Source organism: Erinaceus europaeus, chromosome 21 (assembly GCF_950295315.1).
Source record: "Erinaceus europaeus chromosome 21, mEriEur2.1, whole genome shotgun sequence".
In the NCBI taxonomy this organism is placed as follows: Eukaryota; Metazoa; Chordata; class Mammalia; order Eulipotyphla; family Erinaceidae; genus Erinaceus; species Erinaceus europaeus.
Genome location: NC_080182.1, coordinates 3692679 through 3717579, shown reverse-complemented (window position 1 = coordinate 3717579; position 24901 = coordinate 3692679). Strand labels below are relative to the sequence as shown.

At 49.4% G+C, this 24901-nt stretch overlaps 1 protein-coding gene and 1 non-coding gene across 6 annotated transcripts in view; one reads left to right on the top strand and one right to left on the bottom strand.

Annotated features, from left to right (window-relative positions):
- The window catches only part of MGLL (monoglyceride lipase), a 125123-nt gene that overhangs the window by 14503 nt on the left and 85719 nt on the right, over positions 1-24901 (top strand). The window lies entirely within an intron of this gene.
- LOC132535361 (U6 spliceosomal RNA) lies at positions 9909-10015 on the bottom strand. The gene has a single exon (XR_009547144.1). It is a non-coding gene; the product is annotated as a U6 spliceosomal RNA (small nuclear RNA).

Below are 24901 nucleotides of genomic sequence, written 5' to 3'. Positions count from 1 at the left end.
AGCTGCGCATTTTTCCCTCGGTCTTCTGGTTATTTATTTTCTTCTTAACAATTAAAACTTGGTTCCATTTCAGCAAGCTTTCAAACTCCTTGATGAACTTGTAGAGACGCTGGGTAATTTGTTTACAAAGCAAAACCAAACAGGAAAGTCACAAGGAAACCATTGGTGGTGAAATTATTTTTGAAATAACAACACAGTTGGAATAATTAGAACCTTTTCTTTCATTCCATGTGAAACCTCTGTGACATTACTTGAGTTGTAACCTTGACTCACAGGCGAGCCAAACAACCCTTAGTGAGTGCAGCTGGGAACCAGCGCCAACAAACTTGAGTGAAAGTGGCCAATTAACATTCTGTGGTTGATGCTTTACATTGCTTCGGTCACTGGCATCATACATCTGGTTCTGAATGTCTGTCCGGCTCGTGTGGAAATGTTCATGCCGCAGAGAGTGAGGCTGCTGTTAAGGGGCCATGCTGCCTCTTCGACTTCTCTTGCAGGACATTTTGGGGTGGGGGCACTGTCATCGTCTACTGCAGTTGTTCTGGGCTCAGCTGGGTGACTCTTGTGCCATTCCTGGCTGCGTTCCCAGAGGCCTGGTGGATTCGGATGGCTTTCTTCACACACCTGGCAATTGGCGGGCTACTGGTGAAACACCTCAGGTCTCCTCCACATGGCCTCTCATCTTTTCTCAGAGCACCTCAGACTTGGTTTTAGGGAGGCAACATCTCATCTCGGGAGCAACAAAAGAACCAACCTGGTATGCATGTGCTTTCTTTCCAAGTCTTCGCTTTTGTCAAGTTTGTAAAGGTTTCGCTGCCAAAGCAAATCAGCCTGTGAGAGGTAGCACGAGAGGGCAGATCCAAGGCTTAGGGGCTAGGGGTGGGAGCGTCTTGTGGACATTTTTTAGACAAGCGCAAGATCTTATGCTCAGATTTGGAAAACGAGGTTTGACGTTTTATTTTTCTGCCTTTGTCTCAGAGTAATCTGAGACCAGGAACCATCTCGTAGAGTTCCCACACATTTTACCTTTGCTCTGTCTCTGGAGTAGTTTGCATCTCATGATGGTGGAACAACCTAGGAGCTGTAAACAACAGGGATTCTTCAGAATCTGTAGTCCAGAGTACCTGACAGAAGAACATTTGGGATAACTGGTGCAAGAGCCTTTGTTTGAACGACCTCTTCATACTCTGCTTATGCTGGGCTGCTGTAATATGATTTCAAAGACCAGAGGGCTTAAGCAGCACAATCTTATTTTCTGGAGACTGGATGTCCAACATCTGGGTGCCAGAAGGGTTCATTTCTGGTGATAGCTGTCTTCTGACTTGGAGATTGTTACCTCCTCCCGAGGCCTTAGTCTTTCTTGCATGTACTCACATCCCTGCTGTCTCTTCCTCTCCTTATAAGAATATCAGTCTTGTTGAATTAGGACCCCATCCTTATCTCATTTGACCTGAATCGCATCCTCAAAAGCCTTGTCTCTAAAGACAGTCACTGTAGCGGGGACTAAAACCTCACCATATGGATTTCCGGGAGACATAATTCAGTGCATGTGAGTCATATTTGACACTCATTGAATAAGCTGTGTGGGAGCCACTATAGAGTCAGGGGCCAGAGGTCATATTTACAGTTTAAAACATTCAGAATAACTAGGAAAATCTCCAGGGACTGAACTTTGATAAGGGTCCTGCCTTTTTTTTTTTTTTTTTTTTTTGCCTCCAGGATTATCACTGGGGCTTGGTGCCTACACTACAAATCCACTGCTCCTGTGGCTATGTTTTTGATCTTTTGATAGGACAGAAAGAAGTTGAGAGGGGAGGGTAAGACAGAGAGGGGAAGAGAAAGGTAGACACTTGCAGGCCTGCCTCACCACTTGTGAAGTGACACCCCTGCAGGTGGGGAGCTGGGGGCTCGAACTGGGATCCTTGCGCCGGTCCTTGCACTTCCTACTATGTAATTAATGCCCAGCCCCCAGTCCTGCTTTTTCAGTTATGCTTCTCTGTGGTTTCATAGTAAATCCCCCAGCCTGTCTGAGTGCTGTGGGTGGTCTTAGCCCTTGCCCAATGTCTTATGTCCAAGACCATCCGATCTCAGCAAACCCTGTTCTCCAGCTGGCACAAGGGCAGTAGCAGACACAAGAGTGGGAGTGTGCTAGGAATAAATTCTATTTAATATCAATTGTTTAAGGGAACTTATCAATTGTTATAATGAAATAAGCAAAAGCCACAGTGATAGCTTTTTTAATCAAAATATTTTTATTATCTTTATTGGATAGAGACAGCCGGAAATTGAGAGGAAGGGAGAGGCAGAGAGGGAGAGAGACAGAGAAATACCTGCAGCACTGCTTCACCACTTGTGAAGCTTGCCCCCTGCAGGTAGGAAATGGGGGCTGGAACTCGCGTCTTTGCACAGTGTAATATGTGCGCTCAACCAGGTGTGCCACCACCTGGCCCCTACAGTGATAGCTTTAACATATTAGTATGACTGTAATAATAAAAGAAAAAGGCAATAATATCAGTGAGGATGTGGAGAAATCTGAACCGCCATGCACTGGTATGGTATGGGAATTTAAAATGGTGTAACCACTTTGGAAAACAGTTTCACAGTTCCTCAAAAAGTTAAGTACAGATACTGTATGACCCAGCTAGCCCATTCTTAGGTGGATACCAAAAACTATTGAAAACATATCCCCACCCAAAAATTTGTATGTGTTTATAGCACTATTATTTGTAAGAGCCAAAAATGTAGAAACAACCCAGATGCCTACTGGTTAACGAGTGGTTAAATAAAAGGTCCATACAGTGAGAATATGATTTGGCCAGAAGAGGAATATGGCCCAACTGCTAAGTGCCCCAGCTTGGATGGTCCAGAATCCGCTATGCTAAGTGAAAGGAGCAAATCACAGAAGGCCATGCGCTGTAGGCTGCCGTTTATATGGAATGTCCGAGTGTGTCCTATCAGACTGAGACAGAAAGGAGATTATGGGCGGCCTAGGACTATGGTAGAGTTTGGGGAAGTTAGGGGTGATAGCTGAAGAATAGAGGCCTTCTTTTGACAGTGGTGAAAATGTTCTACAGCTGATTATGGCAATGTTGGTACTATTCTGTGAATATACTAAACACAGTTGAACTGTACACTTTCTAAAGGTGAATTTTGTGTCTGTGGATATATCTCAAAACAGAAATATAGAAAAATGCAAGTTTCTGGAAAGTTGAGTTAAAAATGTTATGCAGACATTTGAAGTGATATTGACACACACAGAAAAAAAAACAAAACACTAGCAACACAGAGGTTTGTTTAGAAGGCCTGGATGTCTTGTAACATCTGTGAGAGAAGAAACAAAAGTGAGGCCATAGCCATCCGCCCACGCACCCATGCATCTATCTGTCATCCATCCATCCGTCCGTCCGTCCGTCCGTTAGTCCACCGATCTAGTCATGCATTCAACCATGCTTTCATTTATCCACACATACATGCATCCATTCACCCATCCATTCATTCTTCCATGACTTTCATTCTGCAGATATTCACTGAGCACCAGCTCAGTGCCAGAATTTGTAGTAGGCCTTGGGAGCTAGAGAAATCAGAGACCCAATGTCCTCTGTCTCCTGCGGGCACCCAGTGCAGGCAAGCCACTCCTGCGTGGGCCAGGGTCCAGTGGGGACTGTGGTCTCAACCAGATAGGTTACCAGGAGAGACTGGAGAGCTTCCTCCAGAGTCCTTCCTTGTGGTCCAGTACTCATCCCCTTCTTGACTATTTGCTGCTTTCAGAATTCCACATGCCAGGCCGGAGATGGGCATTGTTAGGCTTCATCTCCACTGAAGCACCAGCCAGGAGTCAGTGAGAACTTGGCTGAGCTCCCTGGCTGAACCTCAAAGAGCTGCAGCAAAGCCAGGCTTCCTTGGAAGCATGTCTTGAAGGCTTCACTGTACTATTTTAGAGAGGGGAATGCAACGAATCTTCAGGAAGGCCCATGCCTGAGTCCAGTGCCTTGCTAGATACGTCATTGCCTTTACCTTGCTGAACCACGACACCCACAAGGTGGTTGGCATCATTCTTGCTCTTTTTAAAAAACAAATAAATAGGGGAGGGAGCGGGGGCCACGGGGGAGAGGGCCCCAGCGGCAGGGATCTGGGTGCCCCTCGGGGCCCCGGGCATCCCACGGGCAGAGGCGCAGTGGGGACGGTGGGGACTCTGGATCCCTTCCCGTGGATCACCCCAGCTGCGGCGGGTGTCACAGCCACTCTCATGAAAACAAAGTAAGAAAGGAAGACAAGGCAGGAAGGCAGGACCATAGAAAAATGAGCAAATCGGGAGTTGGGCGGTGGCGCAGCGGGTTAAGTGCACACGGCCCAAAGTGCAAGGACCTGCCTAAGGATCCGGTTCGAGCCCCCAGCTCCCCACCTGCAGGGGAGTCACTTCACAAGTGGTAAAGCAGGTCTGCAGGTGTCTGTCTTTCTCTCCCCCTCTCTGTCTTCCCCTGCTCTCTCCATTTCTCTCTGTCCTATCCAACAACGACAACATCAATAACAACTACAACAACAATAAAAAACAAGGGCAACAAAAAGGAAAAATAAATAAATAAATATTTTTAAATGAGCAAATTAATAGATAGTTATAGAAATAATAGCCAACCTATTTCTATGACCTTAGGAGAACTACTGCAGTTTCCAGTGGAGGAGATGGGGACACAGAGCTCTCTGGTGGTGGGAACAGTGTGGAATTATATCTGTTGTCTGATAATTTTGTAAATCATTATTAAATCACTAATAATGAAATAAAGTAATTCAAAATTTTTTATTAGGGGCATTAATGGTTTACAGTCAACAGTAAATACAGTAGTTGGTGCATGTGTAACACTTCTCAGTTTTCTGCATAACAATCTAATCCCCCCTTTAGGTCCTCCTCCACCATCATGCCCCAACCCCCCCCCCCAGTCTTTTACTTTGGTGCAATACACCATGTTCTTGCTGTATTACAGGTATAAAAACTGAGTCTCAGATAGTCATATGCAGTAAGTGGCAGAGCCAGGATTTGAACCTAGAGCAGCTTGCTTAAAAGACATTATTCTTTCTCCAACACCCACTTCTGTGTTATGAAATATGGGACCATCTATACAACTCAGCGGTGTGCGTGCATCCTATTCAATGATGAGAGTAACGCATGGATGAAGGGATATTCAGGGAGGCTGGGAAGGTGCAGTGGCTGAGTTCAGTGGAATGCAGGTCTGTGGTGTGAGCAGCTGCTCTGTGGTCCACAGACCTTCACAGGCAGCCACCTCCAGTATCTACTCTGATTCTGATGACCTGACTGTAGCTGCTTGCTCAGGATAGATCAGAGCCCAGAGGCCTCATTGTGCCCATGACATTGTGACAGTTTCCCTTAGAGTTATCGCTATATACTCATCTCACCTCTCCTACATTCTCAATAAATTCCTGATCATGCATTACCATCCGTTTGGCATTTCACCACCCAGAAGAACTTAGAACCATCTGCAGACTTGGAAAGTTCATTCTGTTCTCCTTCCAGGAAAAAAAAAAAAAAAAAGTTCATGTTACATAAGATGGAAGCCAGCATTTTCTTATAGGAAGGCCAGGAGTTACTTCTGTGTTTACAGAAACTCCGTGTTATCTCTGCCTTTCCTGGCCTGTTTCATCCAGGTCCAAAATGGCACTGCAGCTCTTATTAAACGCTTTTTTGTAGTCTTTAAAAAGAAGGATCCAAATGTTTTCCACAAACTCACATGGAATTGCCCTCTCTGCGAGGGCTCCTTTGGATCTTGTGAGGAGAATTTTCTCTGGGGAACTCACACAACCCTTCCTCCCAGCAGTCTGCGCTGACAGCTTTGTCCTTTGTCCTTCAGATGGGGATGGATCCTAGTGCACTCTTTCTAGCACCACTCCAGGATGTTTGGAGTTGGAATCTGAACTGGGGGAGTCTAAGCTGAGTGAGCCAAGGGAGCCAATAATCGAGTAGAGCAGTTGTGGGACAGGTGACACGTGAGCAGGGAGACTAGCTGACTCTGCTCTGGTGGATGGGACAGCTTAGAGCCCAGGTGGCATTTGAACTGACTGGGGGCAGGGATGGGCCTGGTGCTCTGTGCCACCTCCACTCCATTCTCTTCTGCTCTGGCTGACTCCGGCTGGCACCGGCTCACCTCCTCATTAACCAGCTTCTCACTCAGGTTATTTCTGTTCCCTTACTGGCTCCATCTCTCCTCCCCAGGAGTCTTCAAATGCTACCGGAAGAGGCCTAGAGACAGCTCCCTTCTCCCCAGCAGAGTTTGGTTGACTCATCACAAAAGGTCCTCCTGAGGCCTGTGTGATTTCCACTGCAGCTCCCTGAGTTCATGTTAATTCTTTGTAGTTTCCTTTGACTCAGCTCACTTTCTGTTTCATTTCACATCTATTTTAAGAGAAAGTATTGTTCTAAGTCAGGAAATGAGAAACCAGTATCAGATAACACCATTAAACGGTGACCACAAAAAAACCAAAAAAAAAAAAAAACAAAGCCCAAAAACCATAGTGCTAAATTTCAGCTCTGCAAGGGGCTTGCCCCCAAACCCTAAGCCTATTCTCTCACCCCTGTCTCTGCCATTCTGTCTCTCTCCTAATGATGGAAGTTGACTCATGATTGAGAAGTGCCTAGGGCAGATCAGCCCTCCATTATCAGGATGGAATGGACTTGGGAATAAAAATCCCCCCTCCCCATTTTCACTTCAACATTATCGCCTGCTGTGTCACCAAATTTCTGTGGTTGTCTTGAGTTCTACCAGCCAGAATCTGTCAGATGGGAGTCCGCACCCCCAAAATTTACCATTCCAGTTTATAAATGTCAAGAACGGGTGCTAAGAGACTAATACTCTTTCTTCATTCTACTTGACTTTCTTTAACACTAGTGTAGAGGCACATCTCTGTGCAGAAGCCATCCTATAAATGATGGAGCCTAATTCTTTCCCAGTGAGCATTCTCATAGAGCAGAAGCACACCAGATGGCATGAACTCACTGGCCTTGGGGACTGTTAGCTTGAGTCTGGCACCTGGGAGTCTGTAGGGAGCCCACTGGAAGTCAGAACACCCCCCACCCTGCACCTTCAGGTGCCCTCAAACTGGGAACAAGAGCAAACACAGGTCCTCTTCTGTGCAGTGAAAAAAGAGGCTCAGGCTTGAAAAGCTGAGTCGGTCACCCCAACATCCTATCCCCTGGCCTTTCCTTTTCTGGAATCTTGGGACAGCTGTGGAACTCTTCATCAGCACGCCCTCCTAGAAGTCCTGCTAATGTACCTCCCACAGACCAGTAGTGATTTCCCAGGAGGCCAGTTCCAAATATTGATCTGGACGGTGGCGGCAGCCTCAAGGAGCCCTCTGGCAGGAGGACCTTCGCAGATCTGGCCAGAGCCCGGGCTGCCGGAAGAGGCCCCCAAAGAGATCGTGCATGTTAATGAAGGGTCTTAATCACTTGGCCTCTTACAGTCCAGAACTGCCTTGTGATGAAAAATAAATCACTCCCGAAGCTTACATCCCCCAAAGCATAGGAAATGATGTCGAGGCTGAAGCTCCCTCTGATGTTGGAAGAATAATAATTTCCACTAAGTTTCTACCTTGCTTTCTGTAAAGCAATTACCCATCTTGTTGCACTGAGACTGACGTGTCTTCTGCACCTCTAGGAGGCTGCAGGAGGAAGGTTGTAGGAGAGGCCAGTTAAGCTTCCTTAGGGGATCCAGCGAGCCGCTATTGCTCATTATGGCATCTTGGGCACCAGGGCTGGCAGGCTGCTTCTCAGATGCCCCCTGGGCTCTGCGCTTGTTGTTTCTGCATGTCATTGGCAGCGGGAAGGCAGGCACTAAAGTCAGTGCCATTCCTGATGACCACACTCTTTACCCTAGTACCCTGGTCTATCTGGGACTGGGCGCAGGATTCTTGAGTGAGTGAATGCCCCTCTGCTGCAGCCCTGGCTCTTTTTTTTTGTTTGTTTTTAATTTTTTATTTTATTATTTTTATTTTATTTATTCATTCCTTTTTGTTGCCCTTGTTGTTTTATTGTTGTAGTTATTATTGATGTCGTTGTTGTGGGATAGGACAGAGAGAAATGGAGAGAAGAGGGTAAGACAGAGAGGGGGAGAGAAAGACAGACACCTGCAGACCTGCTTCACCGCCTGTGAAGGGACTCCCCTGCAGGTGGGGAGCCAGGGGCTCAAACCGGGATCCTGACACCGGTCCTTGAGCTTAGCGCCACCTGCGCTTAACCTGCTGCGCTACATCCTGACTCCCAGCCCTGGTTCTTTATCCACAGTGCTCCCACCACCTGACTCAGTGAATTCATCTGACTCTGTTCCTACACTGGGAGCTCCTCCAGGACTTGATCTAATTCAGACGTGTCCCCAGATCCTGAACCAGTGCCTGGCCCACACAAAGCGCTCAACAACTCTCTACTGATAAAGAAATGAGGGGCTGTGGGCTGGGTGTTTAGGAAGAGATGCTTTGGGGAGTGTTCCAGGACCTTGCCTGTACTTGAACTTGAATCTAGTTCTTGAATCCAGAACTTGAATCAAGAACTTGTGTAAAGGCTCCTTCCTCCAGCACAGGATGAGGGAGGCAGGTGGCCTGGCTGGGGCTCTGCCAGCAGGAGAGCCTTTGGGTCAGAGGATGAGGACAGTCGTCAGCGTTGGGGTGCATCTCCTAAGCCGTGCAGTCTCAGTCTCCCTGCAGCCCTATTGCTGTTTCCGTTTCACAGAGAAGAAATCTCGAGTTCAGCAGGTCTCCAAAATCCCAGTTTGGAAGTAGCAGGGTCTGGATCTGACCCCAGATTAGCTTGCTCTTCTTACGTCGAAGAAAGATTTTAAGAGTCTGCATTTGCTAAGATGCAGACTGAATGTTGTATAAAAGCTATCCTTATCTTCGGTGTCTTACGTAAGATACAGGGCCTGCTGTCGCTGCCTTACTTGTCCACGGACAGCAATTCACGTTGGTAGGGTCACCACCCCACACACAGGTGTTTAGAAAGTGCCGGGGCTGAGTGGTGGCACACCCACTTGAGCATATGCATTGCTATGCACAAGGACCCGGGTTCAAGCCCCCTGGTCCTCACCTGCAGGGGTGAGACTTCATGAGTGGTGAAGGATCAGGGCTGCAGATGTCTCACTCTCTTTGTGCAGGCACCAATCCCCGGTAATAACCCTGCTGGCAGTAAAAGCAAAGGGGCTGGGTGGTGGTGCACCAGGTTGAGCACACGTGTCACCAAGCACAAGGAGCAGCGTTTGAGCCCCCAGTCCCCACCTGCAGAGGGAAGCTTCACAAGTGGTAGAGCAGTGCTGCAGGCATCTGTCTGCCTCTCTATGTCCCCCTCCCCTCTTAATTTCTCTGTCTCTAACCAATAAAGAAATAAACAAAATATTGTTTAAAGATATGTGGTTTGCACATCTTTTAAAAAAGAAGAGGAAAAAGGAAGTCCTTGCTGTTTGTTGCCTCTCCCCCACAGAGTGTGGTCCCATGACCTCAGTGCCATTTCTGGCCTCCAGACCTAAGAAAGACAAAGAGAGCAAGACAGATTCGCTGTTCGTCAGTGAGTGTTCTAGGACAAAGTATTATGCGCCACTGCCCAGGCCATTTTCGTGTGTAGGACAACGTAGATGTTACTTCTGCCCATATTCCATGAGCATGAATCAGTCACGTGGCCACACGTAGCTGCAAGGGAGGGTAGGGGATGTAGTCTCCACCTGGCAGCCATGTCCAGGTAAAATCCTGTCCTATAGGATTTTATAGGGAAGAAAGGAGTTCAGGCAGTCCATCTGCACTTTGCCAGCAAGACCATCTCTCTCTCTCGCTCTTTCAGTGCTGCTCTGTTACAGGGAAAATGCTCTGTGTGTTTATTTTATTTTATTTTTTTCGTTTTTATAGAAAATTCTATTCAAAAAAATATGGAACGCTTCACGAATTTGCATGTCATCCTTGCGCAAGGGCCATGCTAATCTTCTCTGTATCGTTCCAATTTTAGTATATGTGCTGCCGAAGCGGGCACTCACTGTGTGTTTCTTATGATCATGCAGGCATGTGGCTCTTTATTTACTTAATAACTATTGCTATGGATTTCTTTACTTAATATATATTGCTATGGATTTCTTTACTTAATAAATATTGCTATGGATTTCTTTACTTAATATTGCTATGGATTTCTTTGATGGGCCTGTTTGTGACAAGCAGTTTGGGGTCCCCCAGAAGCCAGATTTGGTGTCTCTATGGCAGTAGCTGAGGATGAGACGTGGATTTAAAAAGGGTTGAGTCGTGGTTTCATTCATCCGTTTACTGTTGTTTGCTTTCTCAGCCCATTCTACAAAAAGACTTCAGTCTGTAGTTTCTTTTGTGAGAATTTGTAGAATATGTGTAATTTTAAATGTGTAGCTGGCCAAATGCTGGGTGCACATGGAATATAGTTTTTAAATTTTTATTAGTGATTTACAAGATTATAAGCTGTTAGGATATAATTCCACACCATTCCCACCACCAAAGATCTGTGCCCTGCCCCCCATCAACAGTAACCACCATAGTTTGCCCAAGGTCATAGATATGTGTTGTGTGTGTGTGTGTGTGTGTGTGTGTGTGTGCATGTGCATTTTTTCTTTTTTCAGGTTCATGTTTTTGATTCTCTGTATTCACATATGAGTGAAATCAATAGTTGTCCTCCATTCCCTTCACTAAGCACGACCATTTTCCGTTCCATTCCGTTTGTCCTGCAGGACATGACATAGTTAACTGCTGAGTAGCACTCCACTGAATGTGTGTCTTATGCCTTCATTTTCTTCTTGTTTCCTTGTAAGACTCAGATGAGTGATTTTTTTATTCTGTTACTAAAGGCTTCCTCCCCCTAACTCTACTGAGTATTCCTGATAATGGTTCCCCCCCCCACCAATATTTTAAAATTTTAATCAGAAAAATGAAAAGGCACATTCCAGAGGAGCACGTGAGCCATTTGAGCAAAGATGGACACACACGCGCGCGCGTGCGCGCACACACACACACACACACACACACACACACACACACACGTGCACGCATGCGCACACACACACGGTCTTTTTCTTCTACTCCACTCTCCTGAGAGAGGCAGGGTAGCTTCCTAGAAGTCACAGAAGTTTAAGGATGGAGCCTGGATGCAGGGAGGGGGGGTGCAGTGGGTAGGGGCGCATCTCTTGGGCAGAGCAGTGGGATGGACAAGGCACAGATTCACAGTCAAGTGGATGTGCATCTTAGTTCACTTTCCTGATGGCCAACCAACGACCTCAGCTCTGTGTGTCTCAGCGCCTCCTCTGGAAAAGTCACTCTGAGATGTAAGCCAGATCTTCTAGGAGGAGTTAGCTGGGAGGGTGGAGTCATCTGTGGGTCAGTGGACACTCCCTCAGTATGTATTTCCTGCCGTGGCCCCTGACAATTTGTCCTGCTTGTTGGTCATATCAGACGTGGCCCTGGCATTCCCCCCAGTCCTCATTTCCTTGTGGGAATTGTGCTGTGCTCCTGTCCTGACCATGTCACCTTGGTGCCATGGGACCCTCTGGTTCCCACCTCCTGCCTCTCCTGCCCACAGTTGCTCTCAAGCATTTCCTCACCTGACAGTGTCGTCTGTGTCTTCAGGTCACTGTGGACACCTCTACTGCTCACACCTTCATCAAGGCCCAGTAGCCACAGCACCCTGGGGGAGGGGTCAGAGCTGAGCCTCTACAAATGGGACATTTTTCCACAGAGGTGAAGAGGGTGGGGAGGCCAGGGGAGGAGGGTGAGTGAGCGTGCAGGGCTGAGCTTGAATCAGATGGAGGAGCAGAGCCAGCCTGGCTCCTGGCTGTCAGCACAATAGAAGCTGGGTTGGTGTCAGCACAGATTTGAGTGGGAGAGGCTGGGGGCAGGGTGTCGAGCTTGGAGGCTGCTGTCATCATCCAGGTCTGGGGGGATAAGTAAGGACGGGGGTGGTAGCAGAGGGAATGGAAAGAACACACGCGAGAGGTGAGGACTGGGTGAAGCCTGTTGGGGGAGGGAGGTCTGGCGTGCAGTGTCCAGAGGCCAGATGCAGGAGAAGCTGGCAGCCTCCCAGAGGTGAGAGCCCAGCAGATGTCCACAGCAGGAAAGAGCCAGAGGAGCGAGGCAGAGGCCAGAGCCAGGAGCCCCTGTGTGTGCGAGGCTGGTCCATAGAAAGTGGAAGAGGACCTCAGGCCTTCCTTAGTGAGATCTCTGTGCTGACAAGAGTACGTCTGACTGTAACCTTGCTGAAATCCATCAGTGAACATAGTAACAGCTGCTCTGCAGCTGACATTGTTCTGAAGGGTGGAAGCATAGAGAGAGGTGAGAGAGACTCGTTTACTAGCAGAAAAGCAAGGAGAGGAGGGTTGGTGGCACCACCTGGCCCAGGGATGACAGAACCCAGAGGGAAACCTGGAGAGTTGTGGCTGGGAGGGCCGGAAGGACGGTATCACCCAGTGGGTCGTGTAAACCAGGCATTGCAGACCGAGCGGGAGCTCACCAGGCAGGGAGGAGAGACAGAATTCTCTAGAGCATGCACAGGCGTGGCAGAGCAAAACCACTGAGTCCAGAGGAGACATCCAGCTGCATCCATAACCGGGAAGTGGGACGCCAAGCTGCATGCGATACCATCTCCTACTCATGTGGTTGGCAGATCTGGAGTCTGACATCCCATGTGTTGGTGAGGCTGTGGGCAGAGGTGACACTGGTCCAGGGTCCTTGGAAACCAGTTGGTCTTCACCTGCTCTACCCAGCGACCCTCACCTCAGCCACACCGTCGCCCATAAGCACCTGGATGCAAGAGTTCCCACAGCGGATGGCTAGTAGTATGCCCACGGGTATTATCTGCATGGCCACGTCCACAGGAGGATGGGTAAATGCATTATAGAATAACTTTCCGTCAAAATGCTGTGCAGGAGTGATAAAAGCTCTGCTCAGTGCATTCCTTTGAGGTGAACTCCCAAAGCACATTGAGTAGAAGAAATAAGAGTCAGGAAAAAAAAAATAACTTATGTGAAGGTTCAGACAATATGCCTGACATTCCTTGTTTGGTCCCCAGTACTGCATGTACCTAAGTGTTGATGCTCTAGGCCTGCCTCTCTCTCTCTCTCTCCTCCTTCCCTCCATCTTTTTATCTTTCTATCTCTCCCTCTCCACCTCTCTTTCTCTCTGTGTCCTATGTGAAACTCCATCTCTCATATATAATAAATAAAATTAATCTTTTTTTTAAACAAGTTCAAACAGATGAAACTCGATAGGTCATTGTTAGCCTACACATTCTGGCGATTACACTTGAGGAAGGTAAGGCAGGGGTCATCGGCGGGGTCAGGACCATGGTGACTTCTGGGGGAGGAGGAGGTGCACTCAAGTGTTCCACACACGAGTGCCCGCTCTGCGAGGACTTTTGAACCCGCACAGGTTGTCCACAAAGAGCAACCACATGCGGTTCTGTCTGCTCAGTGCTGACCTCGGTGTGACTGACCTGGAGGCTGGGAGGAGACCGGAGAGAAAGACTGGGGTCACATCAGGAAGGTTGCCCTGTGCTATTCGTGCTGATTTGGTGCTGTTTGAAATTTCACGCTGCCTCATTAATGCAGAACCTTTGAGGATCCCAGTGCTATTTGGGATATTTAAAATCTCAGGCATATATATGGCAGGAGTTCTAGACAACCTTAATGAAAGGACAGGCCAGATCTCAATTGCTTTGCCCTAGGTTTGGGCTCAGAAAATAGCCTGTACAAAGCAAGACCAGACTGAGTCTTGAAAGAACAAGAGGAGGGGTGCTGGGCGGTGGCATATCTGGTTGAACACACGCATTGCCATGTGCAAGGACCTGGGTTCGAGCTCCTGTTCCCCACCTGCAGGGGTGACGCTTCACAAGTGGTGAAGCAGGTTTGCAGGTGTCTGTCTTTTTCTCTCCCCCCTCTATCTCTATTTCCTCTCTCAATTTCTCTCTATCCTAACAAATAAAACAGGAAAGAAAAGAGAGAGAGAGAGAGAGAGAGAGAGATAAATGGCTGCTGGGAGTGGTGGATTTGTCATGCAAGAAAAAGTATTTAGATTTAGGTGACATGATATTCTTGTGCATCTTGCAGACATTTTTCTGTGCCTGTGAAAAGCAAGGCTGTGGGCTTAGGAGGAGCCTGAGGGGTGGGGAGCTGGCAACGGAGAGGTTGACAGAGACCCAGACACAGATGTCCCAGTGACATGGGGCAACCTGGGTGCTGTCACACAGCCCACAGTGACAGGTATGCACCTAGCACAGCATGCCCCCTTCCCCTGCCTGGTGACAGTGTGGCATCACACACTTCAATTCTGCCAGGCCCGACTGCAGACACACCAGTCAGCTGCAGCCTCCCATGAGGCTGTGCCAAGTGGGTAAGGTGTCTCCTTCCAGAATGTCCTTCCTTAGCAAGCATCCTGGTGGCCCAAGGGAGAAGGTGCTAAGTGCCCAGAGAGAAAGATGTTAAAGTATGATAAATCAGGTGTTAAAATGCATCTAACTGTCTAGCCCCCCTGCCCCCATCTCAAGCTGCTTGGCGCTGGATTTGCTTTTGCACATTTATATGGAAATACATTTTTGCTGTGGCTTGTCATTTTCTAGTTGAATAACTTCAGGGTAGGCCCACTTTGGAATTGAATTATCCTTGTGCTTGAGAAGGCTTTATGAAGGCTTGGTGCTTGGAAAATGGGATGGTCCAGGCAGCTTGTGGCATGTGGTAGGGCCACCATCCACTTCTGCCTGCAGCTGTTGTGAGAGGAGTCCGTCAACAGTCTCAGAGGCCAAGGGGTTGAGGTAGACTTGGCTCAGATGAAATTCTGCCCTGTCATTAGCCAGGCAGCAGGAAAGTATCCCATCTGCTGAAAACCTAACCAGAAACTTTGAATCCAGTCCCCGATCTGGGCAGCCCAAGTGCCTTTTAGCGAAGGCCCGGGCTGAGGGTAACAGATCCAGCTACAGATTCATGGAATGCAAACCATCTGATGTTCAAAGTGTGGGTGACTTCATTCAGGGAGGAGATGTTGGTCATTGAAGCTACTCAGCCAGTCCTCCTTCTCCAGACCATGTCCCCATAAACTCGAGGCAGGCATACTAGACGTGGCTGTGGGAAGTGTGGTGCTGTGAGCGGCAGAGCTTTCCTGGAGCTCAAAACTGAGAGCCAGGACTCACTAGTCATGTCTGCTCTGAGTTCAGCCCCCCCCCCCTTCCCCAGAGATGTGGTCCAAGTGCTTTGAGTTTGTCATCCAGTCCTTTTTTTTTTTTTTGCTAGATACCCCAGGTGCTGGGCACTGTACCAGAAATTTTCCCACGTGTCCCCTCTTGCCACATTTCACAAAATAGGTGTTAGTGCTGCTTAAGTGAGAAATGTAGAAAAAAATGTCAAGGAATCAACCCCAGAATCAAAATAGAACATACAGTGTGATTAGAGCTATAGATTTATAATTACAGTTGTAAGTTATAATTGCAGGCTGGGACTTAAATTGTAAATAATTGCAAGGAAATTGTACACATATGGAAAAGAAGAACCTGGGAGGAAATGTATCATCATCTTCGCATTATGAAATTGTGGATGGGTCTTATTCTTAGTTATGCTTGCTTGTATTCTTGTATTTTTCCATTCTTTCACAGTGACCCATATTCTTTTTTGAAACATAGGTAGATTATGTGTGTAGGTGGCGCAGTTTTAAAGCTATTACATATGTAGAGATTTGGTAGCCTGCTTTTTCTACCTCAGAAATTCCCCTCCTAGGTGTCATTCTTAGTAGATGCATAAAGTAATCCTAAACTTTTTACTTCATGTGGACTGAAAATTTTGGGGCAGGATTCCCCACCATCTCCTCCTCAGTTTCGGATACTCAATAGGGCCTGCTCTTCTCCTGAAAGGATAAACAAAATATATTTTCAGTCACCTGAAGTTCAGAAAGCTTAGTTAGCCGAGAAGGATTTCCTTCTGAAGAACCATAGGAATTGTCTACTTGAGGTGATGTTTAGAGACTCTTCAGTAGCTTCTGGCAAGACCCAGAGTCAGGATTTATGAAGTAAGAATAACCAGTAAGGAGAGCAGGAGGAAGTTGACATCTGAAAATATCCTATAGGGCCCAGGGCTTTTCCAGTTACAGAGGGAGAGTGTGTTTAGCCCAACAAGAGGCACACAGAGGCATCTGAAAGGCGCCAGTGTCATTGGGTCTTCTGTGGCTCTAGGGAATGATTCCAGGACCTCTCACAGCACAACACTGCTGAGCAGCCTTGCTGCACAATGTTCTGTCCTTTCCTTTGATGAGAGAGGAGAGGCACCAAAGCACCATGCCACCATCCATAGAGGTCCCTTGGTTGCTGTCCATCGTGCTTCCATGTGGTACAGGGGCTCAAATTCAGGACCTCATGCACAGCAAGACATATGCCCTACCTCCTGATCTATATCCAGGTCTCCATTGTCAGAAATTTTTAACTGGATTACACACACACACACACACACACACACACACACACACACACACACACACAAAATATAATCTACACTTACATAATCTATTTTTCTAATGCTTTATTGACTGGTTTATTGGGAGTTCTTCTAAGTAGTGACAGGGCCCTTTGCAGCCATTCAGCTGATGCACATCTGCCAAGTGGGTTCTTTCCTGCTTCTCTAGACAGAGGTGGGCCAGAAACCTAGACTTGATCCTGGCAGTGAGAGCTGTTGAGCCAGCTGCAGTTCAGGGAGGCTGCCATGCTGTCACCTGCCCCCTTCCACTCTCATTTCCCTGTGTGTCTGCTGGGAGCCTCTGGACCTCTGGTGTTGACACCAGGGAAAGTCCCATCTGGCTGCAGCCAGGGGGATGGAGAATTCCTTGAGATACAGACAAGCAGACAGCCACCTTCACAGCTTCCAAGGAGACCTGTTTCAAGTCCTGGCCTCTGGGAGGGATTAGGTTCCAGTCCACTGTGGCCTCAGTGTGCCTCCTCTGTGTGGGACAAGTATATAAAGCTCCAGGGACACAGACCAGAAACGCAGGAGGTAACGGACCAGGAGGAGGTGGTCTGGAGCCATCTTCCAAAGTCAAACAGCCCTCGGCACATGCCCAAATGACTCGACTTATACAGTCTCGTGTGTGCAAAGGCAACAGGGAGCCACGTGGTGGGCGTGATGCTGGATATTTTGAGAACACTGCTGGTCGAACTTCAAAAAACCTTGCCACTGAAAGACTTTCTTAAATGTCAACCATGGGAACATAAGGTGCCAGGTAGAGATGATTTCTTAAAATATATGTTTTATGTATTTACTTATTTATTGGATAGAGACAGAGAGAAATCGAGAGGGGAGAGGAAGATAGAGAGGGAGAGAGACAGAGAGATACCTGCAGCCCTGCTTCACCACTCATGAAGCTTCCCTCCTCTTGCAGATGGGGACCGGGAGCTTAAATCTGGGTCCTTGTGCATGATGTGTGCACTCAACTAAGTGTGCCACCACCCGGCCACTGTAGAGCTGATTTTTTTAAAAGGCTTATTATGGGGAGAGACCAGAGTACTTCTCAGCATTGACATAAGGTGATGCCAGGGGTTGAACCTGCATCTTAGGCAAGCAAATTGGCATAGAGCTGATTTTTAAAGCTTGCCCCTTGTCCACAGCCCCACAGCTTTCACTACTCCGCTTGTTCTAACCTGTGACACCTTCTAGATTCATATTTTGGGCTGCAGCCATGCTTTTCTGCTGTATTACTGGTCTGCGAGATAATGATAGAGTCATGGGGGTAATTCAATATATGTCACTTAAAGTTGGATCCATATCTCTAGACAGAGAGGGGGCGACACAGACTTGGACCTTCTGAGTGACCCCCCAGAGTGTGATGCCTGTCACAGCAGAGGGCCCCAAACTCCTCCTTCTCCGCCACCTCCTCCCTGACTTTAGAACCAAAGCAAATAGAAACAAGTTGCAACACACACACACACACACACACACACACACACACACACACACACACACACACACGATGTCCATCAAAGATAAGGAAGTACCTTCTGGCTTCTTGAGGTCAGTATGGGGACAAGGGGCCCAGGCTGATATTGAGGGTCCTGTTGCTGGCCCAGGGAGGGAATCAGGTGCTGGCTAGCCAAGAGCCCGTGCAGCAGCACGGTATAGATAAAGCAGCTCACTCCACAGGTAAAAATGCACCTGCCTTTGCACAGCGGTGTCACTAAGGCAAAGGTACTTCCAGCAGGAGCACGAGTGGAGTAGCTGGCATGTGAAATCTGCCCCGTGGCTGGGCCGTGGCTACCCTGGAGGCTGCTGTTCTTCTGAGCACTCTGAAATCAGAGTCGCTCACAGACAAAAAGGGAAAAGAGAAAGGTTACAGGTTGGCTACCTGGTGCCTGTGACAGGCAGGGTATACAGGAGGAATTTTGAGGGTTCTGACCTCCCTGACGATCCAGAAGGAGACTGATACTGAAAGATAAAGCTCAGAACTTGAGGGAAGTTGACAGATGCTTAGTGGCCTCCACTCTGGCTTTTCTTCTACTTCTGGGAGCATTGGGGGGGAGGGGCATATACTTCTATCAAGAGGAAGGTGGAAAGTTGGGCGGCTGTGCAGCAGGTTAAACGCACATGGCGCAAAACCCAAGGACCGGTGTAAGGATCCCGGTTCAAACCCCCGGCTCCCCACCTGCAGGGGAGTCGCTTCACTGGCGGTGAAGCAAGCCTGCAGGTGTCTGTCTTTCTTTCCCCCTCTCTGTCTTCCCCTCCTCTCTCCATTTCTCTCTGTCCTATCCAACAACGACATCAATAACAACAACAAAAATAACTACAACAATAAAAAAAGGGCAACAAAAAGAGAATAAGCAAATATTTTAAAAAGAGGAAGGGGCCCCACTAGGTGCCCACTGCCTCATCCTGGCATGCATTTGGGCCCAGCAGTGCTGTCCAGAGAGGTGTCTTGCAGGACCAGGCCTTGGTTAGTTGTGACCACTGAGTCACATTGGAGCAAGAGGGGTATTCTTGTCCCCACATTGGGCCACGGGGTGAGTCCAACCGTGTGGAGGGAAGAAGAAGGCCAGGCTCCTGGAGAAGGTGACAAGAGGACTGGAGCATGAGGCTGAGTTGGGGGAGAGGGGACAGCAGGGGAGGGGGCAGCTGCGTTAAATCACCCATAGGCTTCTTAGATGGCACATGGTGAGTTTCGTGCATCGTTGAGAATAGAATGAATGGAGAGTGTCCAGGGAGAGGGCTCAGTGGTAGAGTACAGGACTTGCATGTGAGAGAGCCTGAGCCTAAGCTCTGTCACTGCTTATGCTAGAGTGATATTCCTTCTTATCTCTTTTCTCTCTTTCATTAGATAAGTCACTGTATCCTATTTTTAAGCATTCGTTTTTTTATTATGAGAGAGAAAATGGAGGACAGGGAGAGGGAGAAGAGGGGAAAAAAGAGAGGGAGAGGAAGAGAGGGAACCAGAGCACAGCTCAACTCTGGCACGAAGTGGTGTGGGGATTGAATCTGCGACCTTTAGAGCCTCAGAGGCATGTACGTCCTATACTCTACCAGGCTGACCTATCTGCCCGATCCCAAATAAAGAATTTCTTAGAAACCAAATCCCTTTATTTAAGGATTGAAGAACAGAGTCAGTAGGTATCCTCCAGTCCACTGGGGGACCACTCATGTTTTCTGTGACCCCCGCCCCCACAGATGCCATTCACAGCCATCATAGCTTCCAGCGCCCCCACAGATGCCATTCACAGCCATCATAGCTTCCAGAAAACAGACCTTCAACATTTCTCTCTCCCGTGAGATGATCGTGAGGGCAGAGTGGTCCATGAGGGGAGACTGAACGTGCTGGCTAGGGTCGAGGGGCCTAGCACCAGAGATTCCAGAGCTTGGCACACATGGGGTTTGGGCTAAGTGCTGACCACTTCTGTGCCTGTGTCCTAATTGATAAGTAGACGCCTGATGGCAAAGGTCTCCTTGGTCTCACCTGGTGAGCTCACATCAGCTCACGTGGCTCAAGGCCTCGCTCGCCGCTGGGCCCTGAGCTCAGTACTTCCCATCGGCCACACATTCCTCACCATGCCGGGAGGCAGGTGCTGTCATGGTACCCACCTTACAGATATGGCACAGAGATGAGCCCCTGCCCACGGTATCCAGGGCTCAAGGTCAGAGAGGAGCTGCAGGAGCCCTCTCCCTCTGCAGACGGCCCCGTAACTCACCTCAGTATTCTCACTCTTTCTCGGTGTGACCACGGCTGCTTTACTTGCTGGCAGTGACCTTTATCGGATGCCGTCTTGGCTTGGCCTAGCCCCCACCTTCTATGTTCTGGTGTTCTTTATGATGACCCAATATAGACAATTTGACAAGAGACAACAACACATGAGGAATGTGCTAGGTGCAGAACTGCTTGGGGCCTTGGGTTGTGTGTTTTCCCAGTTACAGGAAATGAGACAAGATTGCGCCCTCTTTCTCTGTGGCCTGTTACAAACTGTTAGGGCTTCTGCTCTCTCTAGATCAGGATCCTTCCTTTCTAAGAACAGCCCTAAGTCTGGGTTGGGTCAGAGATAACTAGTCTAGTTCCTACTATATTCGTGGGTCTGGAATTTCCGTTCCAGTCTCAGAGGCATCCCTCTGCCTCTCACAGTCTAGGCTGCTGTTACCAACACTTCCTTCTCCGCATCCAGGGCCTCTGGGGCCTGGTTCCTTTCCTAAACCTGCTCCGCTTTGCTCCTTCTCACGACCAGTCTGCTTCCGTGCACCTCGCTTCACAGAGCCCTGCCATGCCCTGTCTGTCCCCATTCTCCCCTCCCTTTGGGCTCAGGGACAGTCCAGATGGCTGGGTGGGAGGCTCTGTGTCTAACACGGATCATGGGGGGGGGGGGTCCTCTAGTCAGGCAAAGCCAAGAGGGACGTAGTGTGAAAGTGGGTGGCTGCAGAGTGGGGGGGGGGGCTGTGGAGGTGGGCAGTAGGCCTCCAGGGGTGCTCCTGGGGTTGTCTCTGTGTTCCGAGTCAGTCCATTTCTTGGCTCACTTAGCATCAGTGGAGCCACAGCCACGCTTCCTGACGAGCAGAGAGAACACAGCACTTGTCCTCAGAAGCTCGTGGTCTGCTTGTCAGAAGATCCGTATCAGTGCCGGGTGAAAGCCGTGTGGACACAGCGCCACAGAGGCCCCAGAAGGACGGGAAAAGACTTCACAGGCCAGAGAGAGCAAGGGCGGCCTGTGCGGAATGGACAGAGGCGGCGCTTTCTAGAAACCGCGGGCTGCTGTTTGGTCGGTGGGGGACAGGACGGCCAGGGCAGAAGGCCAGAGGGATGAGCCGGCCGAGGCCAAAGGGCTGCAGGCCACCCGTGAGCCTGCACTGAGGCAAGGCCTCTTCCTCTTACCGTTCAGTCACAGAGCACCCAAGTTGCAGAGTCATGCGCCAGAAGACAGCTCACCTAGCTGAACACACACCTCATTTATTGTGCGTGGGACCCAGATCCAGGGTCTGCCATGCCAGCACGAGAGGAGCTCTGTGGATGGCAGAATGGTGGGTGCTGTGGTGTCCGTCTCTCCCTCTCTTCCTTACCCTCTCACTTTCTCTCTTTAGGAAAAAAAAAAAAAAAAAAGGAAAGGGACTGGGCAGTAGCACACCTGGTTGAGCGCACATATTCCAATGTGCAAGGACCTGGGTTTGAGCCCCCAGCCTCCACTTGTAGGGGGAAAGCTTTGTGGGTGGTGAAGCAGTGCTGCAGGTGTCTCTCTTTCCCTCTATATCACCCCCTTCCCTCTCTATTTCTGGCTGTCTCTATCCAATAAATAAAGATCATTTAAAAAAAAACACTTTAAAAAAAAGCTCCAAATAAAAAAAGGAGAAGTCAGGGAGGTAGCACTAGGATCAAAGGATTTGCCTGCCTGAGGCTACAGAGGCCCCAGGCCTGACCCTCAGCCAGCCATAAACCAGAGTCCAGCAGTGCTTGGGTCTCTCTCTCTCTCTCTCTCTCTCTCTCTCTCTCTCTCTCCCTTCCCCTCCCACCCCACTACCTCTTTTACAAAGGAAAAACAAACAGATCTAACAAAAGAAAAGCAGAGGGCCTGAGGGTGTACCTCTGGGAGCAGCACACGGGCAGCTGGATGGCCCGCTTCCCCATCCACAGCCGCCAAGCTCCCGATTGTCAAATCCTATGACCTAAAAAAATAAACAAATAAAAAGACTCCACGGCTGTCACTGGGGCTGTGAGAGGGTTTGTGAGACTGAGTCGGACCCCTCTCTTCCAGGGGTGAGCACAAGTGCACTGGCTCCAGAATTAACTGTTTGCCGGCCTCTCCCAGAGCTCTGGGAGGTCTGGGTTGGCAGGGTTCCTGCAGGGGGGATGGAAATAGAAGTGGGGCAGGGGCTGGAGATTACAGGGCGGGAACGAGAGATAGATGTCTCATTGGTGAAAACAGATCAATAAGGCCTCTCTCCCAGGGTCTTTGTGAAGACCGATTGAGAGAATTTACGGAAAATAACCCAGTGGAAGGCTTGGTGCCGAGTCAGGCGTTACATAATAGCCCGTGCTAACAGCTGCTGTTTGCTTTGGCCAGATATGGGTCTACTGCTTGTGGGGTGTGTTAACTCACTTAACCCTCAAGGCCATCCTGTGAGGGGCACTGCCGTTGTCTCCCCCCCCTTTGCATGATGAGAAAAGTGAGGCCCAGAGAGGTTACACAACTGGCCAGAGGGCATATAGCTAGGAGGTTTGGAGCCCAGCTGACTTGGCCTTTACAAGAACACCACTAACCTCTGGCTCCTGGGGGTGCTGTGGATTGAACGTCAGAACTTTCATGAGTCTGAACTCTCCTTTTTGTATGTAGGACCAGAGAACGAGCCCAGTGAGAGCCTTGTGCATGGATGCTATTGTTGATGCCTCCCTGGCCAGCCTTTTGGTCTTCTCTGAGGCAAACAAGCAGCCATTTTGACAGCTGACCCTCCCATGATCCCTTCAATGAAGCCTAGTTCTGCTCAGTGGCAGGTCATAGTAAGTGCTCATTTAATCTCCCCCTCCCCACAGCAGAGATGCTCCATCCCCATCCCCACAAGTGTGCAGGACTGAGAGCAGGTCCCAGTCAAGTTCAGGTCCTGCAGGGGAAAGATGGCATTGCTGAGTAGAAGCAAATCCCATTCATGCCAGCCCTCATCCAACCTTCAGGGCCCTGGTGGATGCTGGCCTGTTTCCTGCCCACACTCCTGGGCGGGCTGAGTTTTGTGGATATGTGAAAAGGCCTCAACAAAGTGGTGTTGGAGGCAGAGGCCTCAGCCCAGAGCAGCAGAGCCCTTCAGCATGTATGTGGTCACACACATTCTCACTTCATCTCAAAACCCCAGTAGGAGGGGCAGTGTCTCCATTCCACAGGCGAGGAGACTGAGGCCCACAGGAGATCCATGAGGCAGCTCACCCAGGCTAGCACATCAACCAGTACAAGTGGACCCGCTAGGCCAGAGAAGGGGGCTTCCTGGCAGACGGTCTCAGAGCACTTTATACCAGGCTGGAGCCTCCACATTCTAGCACATTTGCTCCTTGACCTCACAACACTGCTGGCGGTGTTTGGATTCATGCCCCACTTCCCACGTGAGAGAGTTGAGAGCTAAGGATGCTAACCACTCACACACCCAACAGACAGTGGAAGAAAGGGAAAGCTGATTAATGTCGATGGAGAGGAAATTCCACTTCATCCAACCTGAGCCGGGATCAGGCAGTCCTGGTTTACACATTCTGAGAAGGTCTGCAGCTTGTCCCTCTCCAGGGCTGCATATTCTTTATTGGGAGCTGCCTCCCTCCCTGCCCCCACTCCCAGGGCTGGGTGCCAAGCAGGCCATCTGCTCCCAGGGCTGGGCCTCCCCCTCTGCTACTCCCTGCCTTCTCCCAGAATGACCGGCTCCCAACTGACTGCGGCCGTGAAGTTCCAGGAAAAAGATCTTGCCAACCTCTTCTGCAACCTGATCTCTGCTGCTGTGGGTAATGCCTTGTCTGCTAAGTCTCTGCCACTCTTCTATGTCAGGGCTGCAGAATGGTCCATGGAGGGGGACAGGCACAGCTTCTCTTGGCACCTTGCAATAAGCCAGGCTGGGCAGGTCCCTTGACCGACACGGTGCCCCTATCTCCCTGTAGCCCTGTGTGAGGGCCCTGCTGGCGCGGTGCCATCCTTTCTACCCCGAGTCTAAGGCCCCTTCTCCTCCAAGCAGTCTCCTGGGCACTCTGGCCTTCTCCCTATGCGTGGGACAGGGGCATCCATGTTACCCAGGCAGTACCCTGCAGCTGGACAGCTCACCCACGCCCAAGAACTGCATTTCTTTCTCAGCCCTCTGTCCTCACCTCAAACACTCTAAGAGGCTTCTCACCAAGACTCCTGTGGGTTCTGTTTTCATGGACTCTCTCACATCACTTGTCTTATTTTTCCCAAAGCTATGTTTATTTTTATGAGAGGAAAGACCAGAGCACTGCTTAGCTGTGGCATGTGACAGTGCTGGGAGTGGAGCCTGGGGCCCCAGGCATGCACGTCTTGTGCTCTGGATCTGAGCTGTCTCCCTGGTGCTACATGGGTATTTTCTGCTGAGCGGTCTTCTTTCTTGCTGGACTGTCATAGTGGTGTGAGAGCAGGGATCCTGCCGTTTCTGTCTCAGCTCCCGCGCGGCCTGGGGTGGGGTGAGTCAGCACTTCTAGACTATCAAGCAAAGCAAAGTGGGAGTCCTGTGGCCGCCGTGCTGTGCGTGCAAACTCAGAGCCACCAAGCAGCTGGGCCTGGGTCACACCTAGTGACTCTGAGGGTCAGGCCATCCATGTCGTCTGCTCTCTGTTCACATCCGCCTGGCAACTGTGTTCATTTATTTACTCCACCCCTGGGTTCCTTGGTGCTGTGTGTTTTCAGAGCAGAAATTTAATCAAAGGAGAAGTGTCCAGGCGGCAG